This window comes from Rhea pennata, chromosome 5, assembly GCF_028389875.1.
Source record: "Rhea pennata isolate bPtePen1 chromosome 5, bPtePen1.pri, whole genome shotgun sequence".
Classification (NCBI taxonomy): domain Eukaryota; kingdom Metazoa; phylum Chordata; class Aves; order Rheiformes; family Rheidae; genus Rhea; species Rhea pennata.
In genome coordinates this window covers 68,541,098-68,563,417 of record NC_084667.1, presented here as the reverse complement: position 1 = coordinate 68,563,417, position 22,320 = coordinate 68,541,098, and the positions used below count along the sequence as shown (strand labels likewise).

The 22,320-nt window shown below is 41.9% G+C and overlaps 1 long non-coding RNA gene across 1 annotated transcript; it reads left to right on the top strand.

The window, feature by feature from the left end:
* The first annotated feature begins 1,954 nt into the window (after positions 1 to 1,954).
* On the top strand, positions 1,955 to 20,802 carry LOC134141070 (uncharacterized). Its single transcript, XR_009958529.1, has 5 exons — positions 1,955 to 2,081; positions 2,793 to 2,966; positions 6,413 to 6,520; positions 17,574 to 17,953; positions 20,135 to 20,802. It is a non-coding gene; the product is annotated as an uncharacterized LOC134141070 (long non-coding RNA).
* Positions 20,803 to 22,320: the final 1,518 nt, after the last annotated feature.

The following is a 22,320-nucleotide window of genomic DNA, read 5'->3' as shown; positions in this document are numbered from 1 at the left end:
GTCAGTTAAGGATGTCCTGCAATATGTTTTAAATTGGAACCTCAGTAATTTTCTAATAGGGAAGTGTTATGAAAATTCTCTGCTCCCCCGTACACACACACGTATTTGTCAGCACTCGTTTCCAACGCGAATGTCGTGGAATCGTGACGTGCAGGACGGGTACCAAACCGGGCAGGAAGAGGGAGGCGGTGCGGGACAGGGGCTGGCTCCCGCGGCGCAGCGGCTCCTCCGTGCAGCGGCCACGGGGCCGCCTGCACCGTACCTGCTCGCGCTGGCTTTGCTGGGTGGCAGCTGCCCACGCAGGGCCGATACGCGCTGGGTTTGCTAAACCCTTACCGGCTCGGGCTTCGCCACGCCAGAAGGCGACGTCGGTGGTCACACACCTGCAAAGGAGAAACACAGGACACAGGTCTCAGACGGAAATCTTTGCGTCGTGCTGCCTCTCAGCAATATTCTGGGGTCAGAATTACCGATCGTTTTGCATACCATCTTTTTCTCCATGTGAATAGAAAACGTTGCCATATTTTGAAGATTAAAAATTATAATTCTTTATTCAAGACCCCTGTTGAATTGCCTACATTTTTTTTTTGTCTTCCTTACTGAATGTTAGGGTATTTATTTGTGGCCAAACAGAAGCTATTCCACTTATAGTTAGTTTGAGTTTCTGCGCTGTCCATCCAGCAATGTTACGGTCAAGTTTTTGTGACATTACCCGTTTGTCTCCATAGGAGCAATTTTGAAATCACAAATATGGGTTGTGACATTAATGAATAAATAAGGAGGGAACTGTGCTGATTAGAAGAAAGACCTTACAAATCTTTACAATCAGCAGCAATAACAATAGAAAAAAATGCATGGCATCATATAAAAAGTGAGAAAATTTTCAACATTACAATTGAAAACTCAACCAGTTCTGCACTGTTTCTTTACATTAGCCAAGATCAGTCTTCATGAGGCTGTATTCTGCCTCAGAGAAAAATAGCTATTGATGAGAGTTTCAATTTCAAATGATGAATTTGCATTCCAATAATAACATTTGAACAGTTTTGATTCTAAATTATGTAAAGAAAGTAATTTAAAATAAACTTGAATATGACAGTGAACAAAAATATTTTCTTTTCCACATTTGATTTTTAAATACTTAATACTGATAGACTTTTTTTCATGAGCTGAAAGGAAATTAAGCAGAAGCCTTAGGCAAAACAGCTTCTCATCTTAATAAAACAATTTTATTACGGCCAATTTTCTGCTGTTCATCTACAGGGTATAATGAACCCTGACCACTGGTTGGCCATATAGCAAAGCTGTCATATTCGTGCTGAGTTTGATGCTTATTGTTATGCTACAACTGATTAGAGCTATTTGTTGGACTGGTTCATCTTACATTTTCAGCATCGGGGGGGGGCAGCACATTGGGGGACAACATCCACCAGCCCCTCATCGTTTCAGGAGATGGAACACTGAAGGGAATTTTGGCTGATGCAGGTGAGGAGGTTCATTTTCCTCCTGGTTACTGCAGCCCCTAGGACGTGGGTGACCTGTTTTCCAACCACATTTTCCTTCCAGCACAATGGATGGTGCTGTGAGGTTCCCAGCTCATCTCGGTAAAAACACTGGGAGCACAGTACTATTGATCTGTGTTTGGGACATGCACGCCCAGGTGAGGGTAGCCTAGCAGAAACTCTCGGCAAGGGTGGCACAGGAGGACAGTCTATGCTGCAGTGGTTCAGGTGATGAATGTGGATTAGACGTTTGTGCCTTGGCCTCGCTCAAAGGTGGAGCAAGAGACTGTTTTCAGTCACTTGCTCGAACACTTGAGGTCAATGTACTGATCTTTGGGACCTCATTTTTAAGTAGTCATAAATTTTGTGTGAGGATTGTGATTTCTAGAAGCTCTGAAATGACTCAAGGTTCTGTTTGCACATTTCCAGACATGTGCTTGGCCCAGTCACCAAAGAACTTAAGAGTTCAAGGTTCTCTGACAACACCTTGCATATCTGAGTGTTACAGACAAGCTCAAGAGACCACTTCCAGTGAACACGCCGATATTGCTAATGTTTCTTCTATTCAGTAGAAAAATGGTATGCTTTCTTTTTTTTGAACAAATTCTGAAAAATAGCAGCTGCAAAGAGCTGTCATGACCCTGCTGAGCAGTCAGCAGTTGGTAGCAAGCGGGTGTGTGAATATGGGAGCGATGCTGTGATCTTTGGGAAGCTAGTCAGCTAGTCAGAAATAGTTAGGCAGAGCTTGGAGCTGGTTGAGCTTGAGGAGTCAAAACAGCTTGCTGGCAGGAGCTGTACACACTGGTTTGGAAAGGCAAGACAGAGAACCACAGACCACAGCCCCAGCACACGTCACAGGATTTGCAATTCTTCCTCTTTCTATATGCATGCCTAGCGGGGAGTACTGGGTCTGGTGAGACTCATTTTCCATGTAATCCATGTCACGTAGACGTTCAGCTTCATCAACGGCTCCAATGTCAATCATTCATTGCGATGTCAGGAAGATTGCACACCTCTGGAGTCAGAGCCAGGGCTGCCTTTAAAGAGAGGGTGAAGTAGCACATCCACAAGGCTTTTCAGTGGAGCAGGCTGGATTCGGGGCCTCATCCAAACACCAGGGAAAGTTGTGAGCATCTTTCTTCTCCAGCCAGCCGTTGCCCCCAGTTTGTTGAAGGTATAGTGAACACTGAGGTTTTAAGACTTGCACAGCAGAAAAGAAGAAAAAAAAAAAAGAAAAGCAGTGGATTGCTGGTTTGTTTAATGCACAAATGCCTTCTCTTCTTCCCACAGTGAGCGCTGCTGGCCAGGCCTGGCTGCCTCGATGCTTTCGCATGCAGCCTCTTCTCTTTGGACCCTTTGTGGTGACGGACGGGCAGATCCAGCACAACGCAGAGCATCTGGTGCGCTCGGGGTCAACAGTTGTTCCGCTCTGTATCTACTTCCTTCACTAGATGGGCCAGACAGGTCTGTACCTCCTGTTTATGCACTCTGCATGCAGCATGTATTTAAACACTGGAATGATTTTTAGCATTTTCTTCCCCTTGTTATGAAATAATGCAGCTAGTTTATGCCACAGATCCTATAATTGCATTCTCATGGGAAAACATTTCCAAAAGGCTTATAGTTGTCAGGAGTCAGGCAACCTCGGGAGAGCTCTGTTGTTTCTGACAGTGCCTTTAGCACACTTCATTCCTACTACAGGGAAGGGAGAGAAAAATCAAATTTACTAGCTCTGTTAGGGAAAAGACTTTTAATCAACAGATTTTAATCAAAAAGGCAGACAGGAAGAAACCATGCAAGTAATATATTTGACTGTCATGCCAAGCTCTAGGTAGTGCCTGTGGAGAAGGATAGAGGCCAAGGAGGACAGGAAAACATTAATATTGACAATTATAAAAATTGTACCAAAGCATAGGAGAACAATGGAGCAAAAGCAGCTGCCTCGGCTCATATCATATCATGACCACTAACATGAAAAAGAAATTATGTCTTCTCTGCATTTCGTTAACAGCGGCATTAATAACAAGCACATAGGTGTAACATGAACAAGATCATTGAGTTCGATATCCTGCTAGTTTAACACTTCATCTTGCAATTCCTTTTATAAACTTATTAAATTAGAGAGTAAGCATGGTCTGTTCCATCGCTGCAACAAATACGAAACAGTACAAATATGTGTGTTGGGGAGGTAAGCAAGGCGAGCACAAGAGCTTTATTTCCCTGCTATCTCTTCTCCTGGAGCAGACGACCCTGCAGCCCAACCATGTCTAGAGCGGGGTGCTGGGCTCAAGCGATGGAGCCTGCATGGCTCTGGGGATAACACGGCCGTAGCGTGTCAGCCTTCCTGGCCAGCTGTGGGTTGGTGGAGGTACCTCCCCCATTCACCTCCTTTGGACTCCCCAGCCAGAGGATCAGTGCCCTCAGCTTTCCCCTTCAGCGAAGGTCCGGGAATGGCTGGTGTGCACACCATGGTAGGCAGTGAGACATCTCAGCCCCTCAGCCACCAGACCCTCCGCGATGTGGACCGCAGTCACTGCTTAATACTTCGCAGTACTCAAAACGTAACAGCTGCTTCTTCTCATGGCTCTTCTTGACATCCTCTCTTTGCATCAAATTCAGGTCTTCTTTGGGTAAGTGCATGTGCCTAGCAAGCCAGGCAGCAAGTTTTCCTCAGCTTGCCACGATGGCTCCTGCATTTTCTCACTTGTGACTCTTAGGCCTTTCTGTGAGAGGAGGATTAGGGTTTGCTGCCTGCAGGCGCAGTGGGTCTGTTCTGCTCGCCCCGGCCCCACTGCTCAGCCCTCTCCACGGGACCAGGCTTCCCCACCGACTCCACCGCACTAGTGAAGCGGAGCGCGACATTTCTTTTCTGCAGTCATTGCTTAGGCACAGGTGACTTTACAGGGCTTAGTGCCTGACTTATAGATGTTGTAACAACTTGCCGATCAACTGTTACACAATCTCGCAGGTAAATAGACTGCGTATAAAGATGACTGCCTTTGACAGCAACTGAAGTGCTTCTACCCCTCCGTGACACCTACTCTCCCATCTGCCACTGTTTATGAGAGCTATCAGTTAGTCATTGCTTAACCATTTAGAACTATTTATGCAAGTAATGGAGAATGTAGCTGTGACCGTGATCCGAACTAGGTTACGCTATCAACATTCTCGCTCTGCTGCAGCGATTCATACCTGGTAAACATTGCCCAAGTACTCTGCGGTCCTCTTGTTAGTTGGGGGATGCTATTAATCTCTAGTCCCTGAGAGACAGGTACTCATTCTGGTGTCTTATTTCTGTGTTTTCTAAAGCCATGGGGAAAAAAAAAAGTAGCTAAGGAAAGGGAACATTTTCTTTTTTGTAATGTTTTCAATAAAGTTTTCATTATATCTTAATTTATCAAAAGCTTTTCTAAAAGTCTGTGTGCGTAATTGTCCATCCAGTCCCTGACCCTGCTGTCATGAGCCTTATTATTCTGTTAGTTTTTTAGAAGACTGTGCAATAAGCCAAATCCCTTCCTCACCAACATTTTTCTTGGCTAGTGCCACGGTACTTCAATAGCTGTGCAGCAAAGATTTGTACATTCTTTCCAGAAATAATCCACCTGGCCGCATAGTCGGTGGAGCCCCATCGCTATCTCCATCTGTGTGTGCAATCTTTTACAAATATCTTTCATCGGATATTCATGGAAAATAGATACAGCCCTGCAAACACTTCATCTCCTGCTAAAATTAACTCATGCACTTTTTCCCGCTGGTATAGTCCATAATCCAGTGGCTGTGCAGAGAAGATGATAACCTCACAGATATTTTCTTGTGGCTTCATTTCTTGGCACGCATGTAGTCAAAGTCTCTTTGTATTACAAAAATAATGTAATTGTTCAAGAATTTTTGAGGTCATCTCTTGAGTTTCTTCATATGTGCTATACTTTACCGGCACATACCATTAGCACATATATAGATATTGCTTGAAATGCATTTTATTGTTTGCTTACAGAAGTTGCTGAAATCAAACACTTTTTTACATATACTCAGATCTAGAAATCACATTTGGAAAATCCGTCTATCAATATGACAGAGAAACAGCTATCAGTTTAGCTCAGTTGGTTAGTGCGGTGCTGCTAATGCCGAGGTTGTGGGTTCAATCCCCATATGGGGCTACGCTGAGGGTTGGACTAGATGATCTCCAGAGGTCCCTTCCAACCTTACCATTCTATGATTCTACTTTTAGATTTTGTGTTTTTTGCACCTTTCTTAGAAAGAAAAAGGATAACACTAACGACCTTCAAATCTTACAGGGAATAAATGCTGCTTTTCTAAAATGTTTGAACAACAAAGATATATAAAATTATCTGTGCTGAATAGAGATAGTTCAGTAATATGTGTTCAGTGATATTAATATAATATGCTAATATCCAATAGCTTTTTTCACACTTCGTCTCTTTAAAGAATTTATCATTGTAGTCTTCATGTATATCATATCTCACCAGAGCAAAGAAAGGTGAACTTTATTTTCTATTATCCTCATTATTTTACAATTTATTTCTTTCAGAAACCTCAGAAATATTACCCATGAAGATTGACTGTTCTTGAATTTCTTAAGTTTTTTTTCATAGCCTCCTCAGAGACTTCCATCTCTGTCAAGGCTACATGCTAAGTTCCCATGAAAAGTGCCCTTGGATAAAGAAATTTTGCATTGTATTTTAAATAGAAAAACTAATCCAAAAATCATCATTTCACTTTTCAATTTCATGACATCCTTCAATCAATTCATGTCCCCTTGCTTATCTAGAGGTCTTGTAGTCATCCAGTAAATTTTCTTATAAGCAGGCATTTAAAAAAAACTAATTCTTATTCAAAGCTGTTGGTGACGTAAAGGAAGGTTTGACTATGTCAAGTTTTTTTGGTGGCAGGAGTGTTACCGTATATCGAATGGGCCGGTATACCTGTGGATAGGCGTGTTCTTGCAGGGCAGCACAGGAAGGGTTGCAAGGCGACCTGCTCGCTCTCTGCAAGCTAAGGTAAGTTGAATTTCCTCAAATGTCCTGGCTAAGACAGCACACAGGAGCAGTCACAGTGGATGAGCTGAAGTAATGTGAGGGTGAGCTTCATGTCTGAGGGTAGAATCTGGCTCGTTCTATTTTTTCTGGTGAGACAAGACACATAACAACCAACTTGATAGCTGCTCTCTTGCAATTTGTTGGGATATTTCGATGTTGTCATTTTTTTCTTACAATTCCGTATGATTTCTAAGAAGAGCGTGGTGCAAGTTCATCCCTTGGACTGCATCATCCCCACCTGCACTTCCTGCGGCCTCGGCCCCCATGCAGCAAGTGTTTCACATGAGGACAGGTTCTGACTGTGGATAATTATTTCAGTTGCTGTTTCCCTTTTCTGTTTCCTCCCATGTGCCGTGGTGGCACTAGCTGCTGTGCTTTGCCCTTGGTCTCTCTCAGGGTACTGCACAGTCAGCACTGACTCCTCCTGCTACAGGAAAATCCCCTGTTGCACATATCTGTAATCAGGCGCTCATTGCGCACACCACTGAGTTAACAGTCCAGGAATAAACACGATAGAGTTATGTTTACCCTGTATGGGTAAAAAAAAAAAAAAAATCAAAACTTTACACTCTTCATAAAAATGCACTTGTATAAATAAAATTTATGTTTCCCATAAAATGGTGATTCTGATAAAAATAATGCTGAAACCGTAGGCTTTTAAGGTAGAAACTTTGATGCCAAAGGTATTTAAAAGTATGAAGTGATTTATTTTTGTTGTTGAAGGTTGAGCCACACATCTTTGAATTGCATAAATTTGCCACAAATATTAGTTTATATAATATTCTTTAATATTCATCATATCAGAAAAGATATAATCAACCCATTTGACCATTATTAAAATGTGATTTATATGCAATCCCCCTCTCCCTTTTTATTACAGTCCTTTTGTATTTCTTAAACCATACAAAATTTAATAAATCTTTGCAGGACTTAATAAAGAGCAGATTTCTATGTATACTAAAAGACATTCATTTAGTCTTCATAGCCTTACTGAATTTATTTTCATCAGATTCCTCATCACCTGCTAGTTACCATATTTATTGCATTCTCTCCATTGCTTCTCAAAGCACGTGCGTGTGAAATGTTCTTGGAAGAATATCTGTGCAGATGTTGCATTCATCAGGTAAACGTAACAAAACCGTCCAATCAGCCAAGACATTTGACTCAAAGGAGTTGAGAGGTTGTGGGTTCAAGTAATCACTGCCCATCATGTGACAGTTTCCTAGAAAGCTCTGTTTACCTGCTTTCTTTTCCCAAATAAGTGCCTGCTATTTCAAGCAATAGCTAGAAAACTGCCCAAATTTTAGCAAGAAGCAAGTGTTTTACTTTCACAGCAAGTAGTGAACTTGTGACAATTTAAGCCTAATTTGTCCTCCCTTAATTCCTCAACGCATTCTAATGTCCAGGACTTTCCAGAAAGCCAAAGCTTTCCACCTAAAACCATTTAGCAGAAGCATAGCCTTTGCAATGATACCCAGACAGCATAAAAGCCTGGGCCCTCCTCTGGAAGTCAATAAGCGTACCCAGAGATTAACAGGCATGAAATCACTTAGACTGTAGACTGACGAGGGTCTGAGAGATCCGCTCTGCTTTCACAATACCAGTATCTCACCTCAAAACAGGGCACTTCGGGCACAAATTGTGAGACTGCCCATTTGTTCTGCTATGATTTTGTCAGATGAGTTGCTACTATCCAGATAGCTGATGTTTTGGGGTTTGTTCTGTAGGTGATGGTGTTGGCTTTAAAAAAGAAAAAAGAGAGTTAAAGGGAGCGACACGCAGTTTATTAGCGATATACCTGCTGCAGGGCTAGAGTTATGCCTTGTATCGTGGCATCCCAAATAGAGGCGGCAGGGAGCTCCAGAGGCCATCTCGTCTGTCTCCCTGCCCGGTCTGAGATCAGCTGTGGTACAGTGATTCACTGATGACATTGGAAAATGCATTACCTGTTTGCTGGCTATGTGGTCGCTGTGTTGTCTTCACTGGCTGGATCTGCTCGGGCTGAAACCTCACTGGCCCAGCATCCTGCCCGCAACCACAGCCAAAGTCACTAGGGAAGAGTGAATGCAGTGCAAATACGTGGTGCTGCTTCCTGGGAAACATCAGTTTTTTCTTATTTCCAGTGCCTAGACCTATTCTCTCAGATGAGGTTTGGCATATACAGCATATTGAAAGTATTTGGATACATGCATGTGAGAGTAGCCCTCAATACCATGACTAGATTGTAGTTAGTAACCGTCCAGTGCTGACATTCAGTTAACTGCTGCCCTGCTCTCCTATAAAAGCCCTTGAGGACTTAAGTGATTGCATTTACATTGGGATATGAAATAGCTCTAAAAGAAACACCACACAAATTTAATGCGAATGGGGCAGGTCATGTCATGGACTGTGTAAAATTTTCTTGGACCTGTTACATTGCTTACCTGTGTTATCCAAATGCCTTACATTCAATATTTTTTTGAAATTTCATGGAAAATCTGGCTGAAATATATTTTTCAATATTGCCTTTCCACAAAGGTACGTTTTTTTGCTGCAATCACAATTCAGAAAAAAGAAAGATTCAAAATATTGACTGAAGCAGTACCAACAGAAACACAGCAGAATATCACTTGTTGCTGTAAAAAGGCAGTTTTATTTGGAGAAAGTGCACCTCTACTAACACAGTGGAACTGCACGTCTGTCTGTGCGCTTATAAAGCTGTTCCTGAATCTCAGAGAAAGATTGCAAAGTGCTTCATTCACTGAAAGAGAACAAATATGTACCGGGAAATTATATTAGAATAGCCCAGATGGAGACTGTCAAAATATAAATCTTTGTAAGTTACTGATACATGTCTCAGGGTAAAAAAGAAACAAACAGCACATGTAGGCCACTGCTAATGAATCACATTACTCACAGTGCTGTTAATGACTCAGGCATGGATACCTTGTGTAATTAAATTATAGGAAGCATAGTTTAAGCAGATGGAGCTTGTCCATATTTTAATATGCTGCAAACTGCATTTCAGAAACAGGATTTGGGCTGCTCCCTTTCCAAAAGATGGCCAGCTGAACCAGAGGTATAAAGCCATTCATCAGTGCAGATTTTCACAGCTTCTCCATACAATTTATTCCTCCTCCTTTCTCTCCCCAGTTAAAGCTCACACTGTGAATCTAACAAAAATAGGGGAAAAAAACAGTGGTTACCCATTATGTTTTGGCATCTTTTTGATAATTTGTGACTGTCCCTCTTCTTCCACACACCCCACGGCAGTATGAGATCTAGTTTGAAAACTTTGGTCTTGAAGCCCCTCATCACCATGAGAGGGTCAGTGGTGTCCTGGGGGTTTGCTGTGAGTGAGGCTCTACTTGCCCTGACAGCTGACCCTCCACCTCTCTCATCCTGAGACCCAGGTTTCCAACTCTTCAGTGCTGTTTTTGGTTGCTCAGACCACAGACTGCAAAGACATCTCTGTGGCAGAACATGCAGATAACTATTTCCTTGTTTGGAGGGCTGGCTATGTGTATATTGTTGTATTTTCCTGTTTTTTTTTTTCTTCCATATCTCTTAGTTTAATCAAACATTTAGATAAAAAAGCTTTACAATCCAAGACGTGATCACCACACTGTACTGAACAAGTCACATATAGTGTACTTATATTATTACCATGTAGACATCCTTTATAAAGTTATATTCACAACTATGAAAGACAGAAGGAAAAAAAACACGCTGAAGAACACATGGCTACTATGGGAAGGCAACAGCCGTACAGAACGTATTATGGGACCCACAAGGTCATTACAATCCACCATGCCCAATTAAGTTGTTCTCAATGTTAAGAGCTGCAAAGTCATTCAAAGTAGTTTGTGTGTCAGCTTTGTTAAGCAGAATAATAGCTGTATAGGGTAAAAGCAAATAATGTGCAAGAGAAAAATTCCTCAAGTCTCAACAGTCACAACATGTTCTAAAGAGGAGCTAATTATAATGATTTCTTTTTGTGCTATAACAGATTTCATATGGAGAAAATATACTTTGCCGTGCCAACTTATGGGACCTGGCAAAGCCAAAACAACCTCTGCCCTGTTACTCTTCTGATGAGACAGACTATTATGGATGAGAAGTGCATGCAGATCTTGCTGTCTTTCGTTACAGCACATGGGTCTGCTTGGGACTGCGATCTAACTTTGGGGTAAACCGAAAAACCCCAAGGATTTTTATGTTGATTGTACTAAAACACACAAAACCGTTTCCATCACTGCATCGTTTTTCTTTTGTACATGTTAATATGCTCAGAAAAAAATATAAAGGAAACTCCAAAACAACAGCAATATTAAAATTAAACTGAATGCTTAAGAAAAGAGTCTGTACATTAGATCCACTAAACCAAAACCATCAAATTTTAACTCCCTTCTTATGCTCTGCTCATGATAGCTGCTATGAGTATTTTTGCCTGAATGATTTTTTCATGCATTTTGAAAGGAAAGTGATTTCATTTTAGTTGAATGAAAAAAAATGAAATTTCTTCAAAACTGAAATTGTCTGTGGGAATTTCACTCTCCTCCTAATAAAAAAGACGAGCTTATTGAGATGTTTACTTTCAGATCAGTAAGAAAGAACTTAATTAGAATAAATTTGGGGGGCTAACTGTGGTCTCTGCACCAGCTGTATATCATAATGTCTCCTAGACCTTGCCAAATTCCCAGATACATGCTTTTTCCTGCGTTCCTTCTCAGAGATCCCTTGTTGGTTTGTTGTTCTCCCAGTATCCCCAAGGGCAGGCATGGAGGGGCCCGGCAATTCCCACCTGTGCGTTGGTACGCAGCGCTTGAGTTGTGCAGCAGTCCTGGAGCCTGCAGATCGTTTTCCACTGAGATACTCCAGTGACCTTTGTCCAGTGAGCTGCAATTAAAATTAACCGAGCAGGTCCACTCTAAGCCAGGATGTTTAGACCATCTGAATAGACAGTTTTGGGATGGTAAACATGAAAATATTGGATTTTCATATTTTTTTTCTGCTTTACGCTGTGCATAAGAGTATAAACAGTTAAATTTCTCATCTTCTGGGGAAAAAAAATCATCTTGTCCACCTTATTTCCTGTCTCTGTGCAAGTCACAGTGACACAGGGAAGGAAAGATACCATAGAAAAGCTCAAATTCGGTGCCCATTGCAGTTAATGTATATTGTAACTTGATGATAGGGGGTTCCTTATGCCCTTATAGTACCTTGTAATTTGAGCAATCCATTTGAGAATATTAAATGGACAAAGAGCAGGGATTTAAAATAATCTAATACAGAATTACGAATAAAATTCTCACCAAACTCCATCTGCAGTTTTACCTTTGGCTTCTCAAGCTGGCATTTCATTAAAGAAGTAAGGAAAATGATACAAAAATGAACAGGTACCACTGTTCTTTGTTTTCTTTCTTAAGTAAGTAATAATTCATCATATTTTACAATCAGCTGTTGGACTTCAGGAGTTTTATGTCGGCAGAGCTGTTCACTGCAGCTCCATAGTCTCGTCTGATGTAATTCAGTGTAGCACTTGTGACTTCAGGGGAGCAGTGCTTATTTACACTACTTGACACTCTCGCTTGCAAATTTTTATGAAGGGTTGACTTTTGAAAACCTGCAGAACACAGCATCATTTTTCCTTCGTTAGCCCCCTCAGCTAGTTGCTTCTGTGAGTGAGCAGTGTGTCTCGGACAGGGAAATGTTCCTCGCTGTCTTTGACATAGAGCTTTTATGCCAGGCTGTGCTGTACATTATATTAAACCGCTGGCTTTACATCACAAGCTAATGCAATGCAGAGATCCAGAGCTTCTGAGTGCAGCCCTTATAATTCAGATGGTTCTTTAGCTGTGTAAATGCTTAAATACCTGCAGCCATAAGAAAATGCCAAATCCAGGGATGAGCCATCTAGTTTTGAGTTACTCAGGCTATCATTCTCAGTGACCTGAAAGGGCTCCGCTGGCGTAGTCTGTAACACTCTCCAGCGTGCCACATCTGTGCACCGGAGTCCACTGTTTGCATGTATTTAAATCCAGAGGGCAGAAATCCTCAGTCTTGGAGAACATCATCTGAATTTCTTAGAAAACACAGCACTGTATGCAAGGGTCTAAAGATCATATATCGCTTCAGCGGTATGGTGAACGCTCTGAGGAAATGTGAGCTAAATGCAGATTGCAGTGTGTGGTTTTCCATTTTCATGTGGTCTCATTGTTTTCCTGCCCATCTGAGCTAACAGTTCCTGGAGCTTCTGGAAAAAAAAAAGTCTGTTGGACAACGCTGGGCGCGCACAGTTCCAGGAGCGCGGCGAAGCGAGCTCTCCGAGATAGGTGACGAGAAGGAGACCGAATACCTCCTGTAGGCACTGTCCCCCCGGGCGTCCATGAATTCACATGGCACTTCTCCGGCTGTGTTGTGTGCACGTTCAAATACCATTTTCACCTCCAAACGACTAAGGTACGTTTTTAAATGGAGGTTCCTGCCCTGCATGCGTGGCTGGCATCAGCACGGAGATTTCTTGTGGCACAGCTGGGAAAAAGCTGAAATCATGGATCAGTCACCATCTCTCATCAGTCGCTGCGCGATGCTCTTTGGTCAGATCCCCAGTCCGGTCCCATGCATGCGGCAGTAAAGTGCAAGAAAATGTGCTCAAATAGCCGTATTATGGACTCCAGAGAGCTGGTTAGGAACAGAGGCACCAGGCTGTCAGCAAGCTGGGAGTACTCACCCATATTTGCTTTGCCAGAACTAAAATTCACTGTGAATCTGAAAAGGGAAACCAGACAACCCGAAGTCCACCCGAAATCATGAAGCTCGTCGGCGCGGGCGCCGGCTCGGGGAGCCTCTGCCCCTCAGCGAGTCGGGACGAGGAGCCGGGGAAGCGCGGCTGCGTGGCTGCTCTGCGGCTGGCTCTTCACTGCGGGTCTCTTTAGGCCTCTGCGAGGCGGGGTACGGCGCTGGGGAGCTACCAGTCTGAACCAGCACACCTGTGCTCATACTGTCAATGTTTTGCATGTATGCATTCATGTTATAGTACGCCTGCTTGAGTGCGAAGAACAAATTCAAGGGCATTCCTGTTGAGCCGATACGCTGCCACAATATTCTCATGTTTAAAACCTGTTCTTTCCTTACTGTCAACACGTGGAGCAGGGTAAGCAGCAGGAGCCCATCTGGACCTTGACCCAGCTTGACCCTGCAGTGTATCTCTGAGGAAACTGCACCAAAAACCTCCTGACGATCATTCTGCCCCCTGAAACGAGAGCGATGCAATGGGCTGGCTCCGGCTCGGCTGAGGGTCCTGGGGCTCTGCTCTGGGGCACGGAAAAGACATAAACATGTCCAAAATAGCTGAGGGCAACGAGGCTGTATAAAGGCTACCTATAAGCTAATATAAGCAGCCAAGATCATGCATCTTGTATTTTCCAGCCTTGTTACTCTCTAAATTACATTATAGGCTTGCTTTTAACCAACCTGTGTGTTTAAAGCACAACTCAACCTCTTGTTCCCATCCTCCGGCTACTTACCTTCCAGGTAAAGTGACTTATGGAAGGAACTAACTGAGACTAGTGGATACCAGCCAGGGCAGGAGGCCAAAAGCTTACCTTCCACGTACATTGGTGGTTAGTGACTTGCTACAGCCTTACACAGGATTTCTTAGCCTCCAGGGTAAAACACCACATTGTTTTAATGCCCTCACCCCCGGCCTAGTGTCCTGTGAAACTGGCACTGAGCCCATTTCCAGCCTCCAGAGCCTCCCTGGCTGTAAATTGCCAAGGTTGGAAGGGGCTGTGAGGCTTGCATGTGCTGAATCCATTGTGAAAAATGAACTTTCAAATAAAGAAGAAATGCAGTCCTATAAATCTGAGGAGGAACGGGAGAGGAATATACTTCGCACGTGCTTTGATTGTAGAATAAGCAGTTCAGTCACAAAGCTTTTCTTCCAAGAATAAAGCACTCAAAGAATATGGGCAGAAAATGAGAAGCCTGCAAAGGCACAAACGGCATCTTTTTAGCTCAGTACTGACTGATGGGTCGGAGTCACAAGCCCTCTTCTCCTCTGCAACAGAACCATATTCGGAGGCACTTAAGGAAGATCAATCAGTCTGGCTGGCCTGGTCGAAGAGCTCCAGCTCTCACGCTTTGCCTAGAGCGCTGCTTTATGCAGCAAAACAAACTGCTCTCTTAATTGCTGGATTGTGCCATTTTTTCAGGTTGTTCAGGGGAAGAGGAAATGGCCTTAATTTCAGAACTGTTTGATTTCACTCATTATATTTATTGTTCCATGTTGTGCCAGTTTGTTACAAATGCAGTGTGCCTTGAAGTTGCTTTTCTGCACAATTCATCATCTCTGGAACCACTTGGCTTTGCTTGCCTAACTTATGGCCCAAAGCTTTGCTGATCTGAATTCTCTTTTGTTATTGACTTCACTGTTAGCTACGTTTTTTCAACGAGGCCAATGCTCTGACTGCCTGATCATCCCTAAGTGCCTCAGAATATGGTTCTGTTGCAGGGGAGAAGAGGGCTTGTGACTCTGCCCTGTCACTCAGCACTGAGCTGAAAAGTTGCATTTATATCTTTGCAGACTTCTGCCCATATTCTTTGAGTGCAGTATCTTCAGAAGAAAAATGCTTTTTTAGATGGTGAGTCAAGAATTATAACTTCTTACCCTACCTGAGTTCTCTTTTTGTACTTTTCTATATTTATTCCTTCCTTTTGAAGATGGATAGAGCAGACATTCATCCAGTAAAACACTTGTCATAGGAAATTGTAATATTAGTCTAAATGCCTAAAGTGTTCTGCATTCATCCCAAGTAATACCTTCCTTTGCGAGTGACATATCTCCCTGGGGCTAGCTACAGAGGAACAGTCAGTTCTCAAGTAGGTTTTGGGGAAAATTTAGCCCTTCCTGTTCAAAACTATGATTCTGAAAGTGATTCAGCCATTACTAGACAGTCCACTTTTTGATTTTAAGGGATGGGTAGCTGTCTTAATTGTCTTAATTGTTGCAGTCAAAACATAGTATAAGGGGAAATAGTGAAGGGTTTCAATTCCGTCCTGGTTACTGGAGCACCTACGCCTTAGATGTGGCTCCTGCGCTTCAAGAACAGCCAGTGCACACGCGCTTTCAAGTAAAATGAAGAATGCCGGCAGTCATGACACTTCATGCCTGACCCAGCAGATTTTCTCTACCTATGTTGATGATTTCATCTCATGAGTGACATTGGGCAGTTGAAGCTGCTTCTTATTAGGGTCCTGTGGTCACCTAAAGGAAGTTCAGGGAGGGCTTGTGGCACTGACGCGTGCCAGCTGGCTGCAGGAAACACTGCTTCATCTCTGGTGTCGCCCAGCTGCAGGTCATGCAGACATAACTCAGTCCGTGACTGACCCCGGGCACTACAGCGTCTGGCTCTATAGCATCTCATCATTTCAGAATCTGGACTGAAATAGCAAATATAACTCCCTATTTTAGATAACAAAACACACACATTAAAAAAAAAAAAAAAAAAAAGCAGTACTGACAAAGTGATGACAGTTCCATCTTTCTGAGGGATAATTTGTCAAATCTCCTCTGAAGCTAGGGCACTGTTACCGATCACGCTGGGCGCTTCCCTCAGAATTGGATATTTCACAAAATCTTCAGTTCCATGCTACTGATAGCTGGCCACCTGCTTTCCAGCAGCTCAGCCTGCACTGGATGCTCTGCTCAGGTCCTACCCCATGTCAAAACACTTTAGCTAGTCGGTGGTCTTCAGCCTGCTGGGTCTACAAGCAAAGTTCATCAAGAAAGCGTTTGAATTTTAAATGCGTTTAGTTACAATGACTATTTCTTAAAAAATAAAAAGCCAAAAACCTTATGCTAGCAATTGGTTCCCAAATCATGAAAATCATCATTACACTACGTTTAGTGTGGTGAGTATAGTCTAATGAATATTTTTAAATTTTATTAGCTCAATTTGTATCATATATTATTCAATAAGGAAATTGTTGCAGAAAAACTCTAAGAAAGGATAATTTTCTCTGTCTCCTGTGTGACTTCATTTTAGACTTGTTTAATCTAAATTTAAACCAGAGTGTTCAGTTCATTGAAAACACATTATGAACTGTAATGAGAACTATGCTGGTGCTGAACTATGGGGTCTTTATGGCAGATGTATTAATTTCAATTTAAACCTCTGCCCGATCTCCTGAAGTCTGTCTAGTTTTGCCCACAGCTCTCCCACACACCAGCATCAGTATGTTTCTTGACTGTTGCTAGCTTACAAGCCTCATACATGTGGGAATTACTACAAAATAAAAATAGGCTTGGGCTTGTTCACTGTTCCCAAAATGAAAACACATAGGAAAGCAATTTAGAGTGACATAACACTTTCTAATTCAAAAAAAATGTTTTTTATGGAAGCCTAGAGCATAAACTGAATTATGAACCAGAGGAGAAACATTAGGTTTTACACTTACTAACATCTCCTGTACTGCACAATAGAGTTAAGTACCTCATACATCCACCAGGAATCTAAAATCCTCCAATCGATTAAAGCAAATTGATTCAAGACAAGAGCATATGTTAGATATTGTTTATAAATGTTTTCATGATTAAGATATTTTTAAATACTATATCTAAATTCAGAGATATTTCTATGCTCTGTTTTCTTTATTTAAGTGGTATTTCCCCAGACATACTGAGACTTCACCTTGTAACTAGAAAATACTTGTTTTCATCTACCTCTAACCTTTTCCAACTTATCAGATTTTGTTATTTCTTTTGCATATTTGAAAAAAATATTATTGGGCTTGATAAGTGCTTTAGGTGACAGGCAGTGACCCATCTGCAGATGCAGGCGGGTGTATGCATCGCCCCAGGTCCCATCATCAACTCTGCTTCAATGAGCAGCATTTCTTTCTGACTTCCCAAATTTCTAATCAACTCAGTCATTAACGTATATATTTTTCCACTGCAACAAGGCTAATCATGTGATAAAGATTGGGAAGGTCTGTCTTTGATAACTCCTGCTTATTAGTCCCTCTTTTCCAGGTGCACAGAAATCCTCCTGACACCCTCCTCCAGTGACTTCCCATCTGTCATCCGCCTGATGGTCTTCATGGTCACCGTCAATGCCTTTTTCTTCTGATACCCTAGACGCGTCCATGACCTGTCCCCAATGCATTCAGTCTGTGGCGTCCAAATCCCTCCTGGGTATCTCACTTCCTTTGATTCCTCCACCATCTTTGCTGCACCTTGTAATGCCTCTTAATGCCTTTAATCTCTGCCCTCACTTGCCCAGTGGGTCTTTTTGTTATTTACCATCTTTATTTCTCCCCTAGTCAAGCCAGTCACCACTGCATGTCTGTCAGCTGGTCTCAAAGCAGTCTCCATACACCCTTGCAGCCTAACTTGATCCATCTAAGAACATGGTGAGAAGTCCTTTCTGAATTCTTGCTTAAGATATAACTCTGTTGCAACAACAAGAGGAATCTAGCTAAGTGATCATGACTTGTCTACCAGGCAGGACATTGAAGCCAATTCAAAAGAAGACATTTTGAAATATCAGTAACTTCCAAATTTTACGATTCCTGTCTACGAGCCTGAGAACATAAGCACTGCCCTATAGGGTCACATCATGGCCCATCTAGCCCAGTGGCAGCAGGATACATAACTTGGGCCACTACTTGATGGCCCTTTCCACTGCCCAGCTCAGACACTTGTCCCGCAGCGGCTATCCTGATTCTCCTGCTGGTTCCCAAATGTAGCCCACTGACCTTAGCTGTGTTTTCTCTCCGGCTTCCTACAATCTGTAGCTGAGTTTCTTCTTACACCTGTCTCAAGTCAGGTTGTAAGCCTGAGAGCATTCATGCAAGCTATAACTTCAAGCGCAAGCATGCCATTGACATCAACGGAAATACTGTATTCACAGTTGCACTGAGGTGTAGGGCTTGCCTGAGATTTTATCGGCTTACATGGTTTAGGGGTGGATGTAAAATAGTTCCCACCTCAATCATGGATGGTATTTAACAGAGAAAGTTGCTTGCGTTTGTGGTTTCCAGTATGCTGTTCTCCCCCAAAGTTTAATAGAAACCAAAGTGATTCTTGGAGATGTTGATTTTCATTGTATTTCCCTTACAAAAACAAACTAAAAACACAAGAATGAATTGTTTTATACTTTATACCTTCTGTTTCAAACTGACTGCTCAGCATGTAATTATTTTAAACAGGAAAAAAAAAACAAAGGCTTTCAATTTCATTGAAAAATAATTTTTCAGTCTATTCCAAATGCACTTGCAATGGATTCCCTTCAATATTTTTGCCTGTGGTCTTTTCAAAACCAGATAGTTTTTAAACTCCATAATTTCTTGAGGAACAAAACAGTTCTGTCCCAGTGCTGCTCAGTGATGGTTTAGCCACTTTTATAAGGGAGTATATCGCTTTCTAAATCAATATAGTAAAACATAGAAATGTTACCTGCCTGAGCTCTGCGCAAAATCACATCCTCAAACTGAAAAGATTTCTGAGGCTTGGAGAGGTCTGGACAAACTTGGACAATATCCAAACTTGGACATTTTTGAGCTGCCAGAATATAAGCAAGAGTAATTAATCTCTAAGCTGTAGGAAGGCTACCAAAGAGTCTTATTAGCACGGAAGCTGTTTTGACTCACAGTGATCAATAACACTTATTTGCAAGTGTTTAGAGTATATTATTTGCATTTGTGAAGGCAATGAAAAAACTATTGAATTTTAATTAGCATTTTCTTGCTCTTCTGGGAAAATTTTGATTCAGTCCAGAGATACATTCAGTATATTTTGAGACAACACTGGGCAAAATTCAGAGTAATTTCTGGTATTTCAGAAAATACCTCCAAAGCATAGATTTCCATAAAGAACCTATGGTCACAAGTTATTATAGAAGCATAATAATGGGTCTATTGTACTATAAATTGTTTTGTCACTTTAAATTTCTGGTAACTGCCAAGAAAAAAAAATAAATAACATGACTAATTTTCCTTTATGAAACCAGGTTTAGGCTGTGGAAATGATTTTCCTTCTGCACATAATAACATTTAGATAAATAGATCAGCTTTTTCTCTCCTACATACACCAGAACAAATAATTGTACTAAATATCCATGTAAATGTTTTAAATAGAAAAATACACTATGGATTTTAACAACAGGAAATAATAAATCTAGGAAGTCACAATGATCATATAATATAGCATCGCAATTCATCTGATGAGAATGGGTGTACTCTGAGCAGACTTTTCAGATAAGAAAGATAAATAGAATAATACACCTTGGGAAAGACATTTTTTAACGGATCTGAAAAATACTGGGCATGCTTGTGTACAAGGACAAACAGTGAAGTGCCTTAATTGCAATGAAAGTTATGAATGTGTAGACAGCGTGGCGACATTCAGATTCTTTAACTGTTAATTTCCATGTTTCAATCCATATATATCTTTAAATTGCACTTAGCTGTGCAGTCTGAGTGGGTTTTGATTTTTATTTTAAAAGTTCCTCTTTCCAGACCTCGTGGCATTTGTGCTATTGCTGTCTAAAAGTAAGAAAGAAACCTAATCTTTATTAATTGTATTTGTTTAAGTAGTGACAGTGAAACAAAGATTTGGACTCATCAAGAATCTGTCTCAAGTTCTGGCAAGGAAACCATGACCCTAATGAATGTTCAAGCCAGCAACCCTCCCCGTGCCCCAGCGCAGGAGGTCTCCAAGAAGGAAGAGCTTCAGCCAAGCTGATATGGCCCGTGCCCGGGATCCTTAGGTTAGCAGGCCTCAGTCGGTCCTGCACTATCACCCATCAGCTTCAGGCAATGACCTTTTTCTTTTGAACTATCTGCTAGGCTTAAGACCCTAGTCAATAAAAATGCTTCATGAGCTTGCACACCCAAAGTGTGGGTCACTGGGAGCCGGCAGTTTGGCTCCCACTCCGCAAGGCAGGATTCAGGCCTCTGGAAGAATTTTTAATCTCATTTTCCTTATCTTCTCTATGCCAGGAAAAAGTAATGCCAGGAGCATGCAGCCCTTTCTGTTCTGAATCCTCCCAAACTTTCATGCACTTGATAGTTTGATTGCAATATTATTGTATTCATATTACAGCCAAAGCTTTTTTTGTTGGTGGTGGTGGTAGAAAGCAATTGTTACTGCAGTAGTGATTGGTGAAATATGAATAGATAGAGATGATCAGTTGGAAAGACATTTTATGTATTTGTGTGTGTCTGTACAAGTAGCAAATATGTTCCTGTATAAAAATAAAACAAGAAGAAATAGAGCCGAAGTCTCCATTTGAATCCCTAAAATAAACAAAGATTGAGTAATCTGTACAATAATCCAAACTCAAGAGTATGCAAGGCTGTAAAGAAAGTCCTGAGGGAAAATATAATCAAAGATGCGGAAGTAGATGGCAAATGAGATGGGAGAGCGACAGGTATTTACCGAACATAACTCATGTCGGCAAAACCCAATAGCTTTTTCTCTAAGAGCTAATTTTATAGGCAGCAGAAACACGGTAGGGCCCATCTGTCTGGATTTCGGTGTAACATTTACTGTAGTGACGTATTATTAGTCACTGTTAGTAGATCACAGGGTAAATTCAAGAAGACAGGGATTAATATAAAGAATCTGATGATACTTGGCTCATGGCCAAGGAGAAGACTCAATAGCTTTGTCTTAAACCGCAGCATCTCCTGGCCTTGCAGGAACCCCACCAAATATGGAGGTTTTTATCTCCACAGAGGGTCCCTGTCTGGACCATAACCCTCTCCCAAATACCATTTCTTCCCAAAGACCAGCACGGGTGGCTTCTGCCATTCAGTCCACACACCAAATGTGTCAGCGAAACGATTGCTGAAGGAGCTGGGGGTGACACCACGCTACATCCAGCTCAGGTGGTGCCAGGAGCCCCCTTCGTTGCATTTGGGGGGAGCACCTACAGAAGCCCCCACAGCTGGACGATTAACCTCCTGTCCATGCTCTATGCCTCTCTCAGACTCACTGCTGCAAATATTTTTTTCCTCACTCCCAGCCCTACAGAAAAATACTGCATAACCTTCTTTTAGGGTCTAAAGAGATATCCCCATACACAAATGCTGAAGAATAAAGCAGCATAAAGCAACCTTCCTATTTTTACTTCCATGTTGTGGGAAGACAATACAGGCCTACTACAGACTCTGATTATGTCCCTTCCTCTATAACTTACTGGGGATAATATTGCACATGGAGTAAAAAAATCTGGAACAGGTATAGAGCTACGGCACACAATGTCCTTGGAGTAACAGGAAAATAATCATAATACAGAAATTGGTGCACCTGGACTACAGAAGAAGAAGAAGAAGAAGAAAATCTTGTGTTGCTTATCTTCCACAATTTACACATGGATTTGCACTTGGTATTCTCCGTATGTATTTTCTATGTGTTATCAATACCATCGCGTGTATTACATGTACATGTATATAATACAATCCAAAATCAAACTAAATTGCAAGAACTTCGGTAAATGACTGGAAATAGGGTGCCTGTCAATAGTTTGAGATAAATAGCGTTAGCTCTACCTACTTGGGGGATGGTCTCGATCATCTCTGCTACCCACGGCTAGCACAGCTCTTTAAATCATCTGTTGAAATTCTGCCCCAGCTCCAGGTCCCTGGTTGCAAGCAGCTCATTCATCAGCCCCCTCATGCTGCTTCAATTAAATTCTGCAGTGCTCTGAGGCGATGTAGCATCAGCTCTGGCAAAGAATTTCAATTCTGTAAACAGGCCTGTAAATATGCTGCTG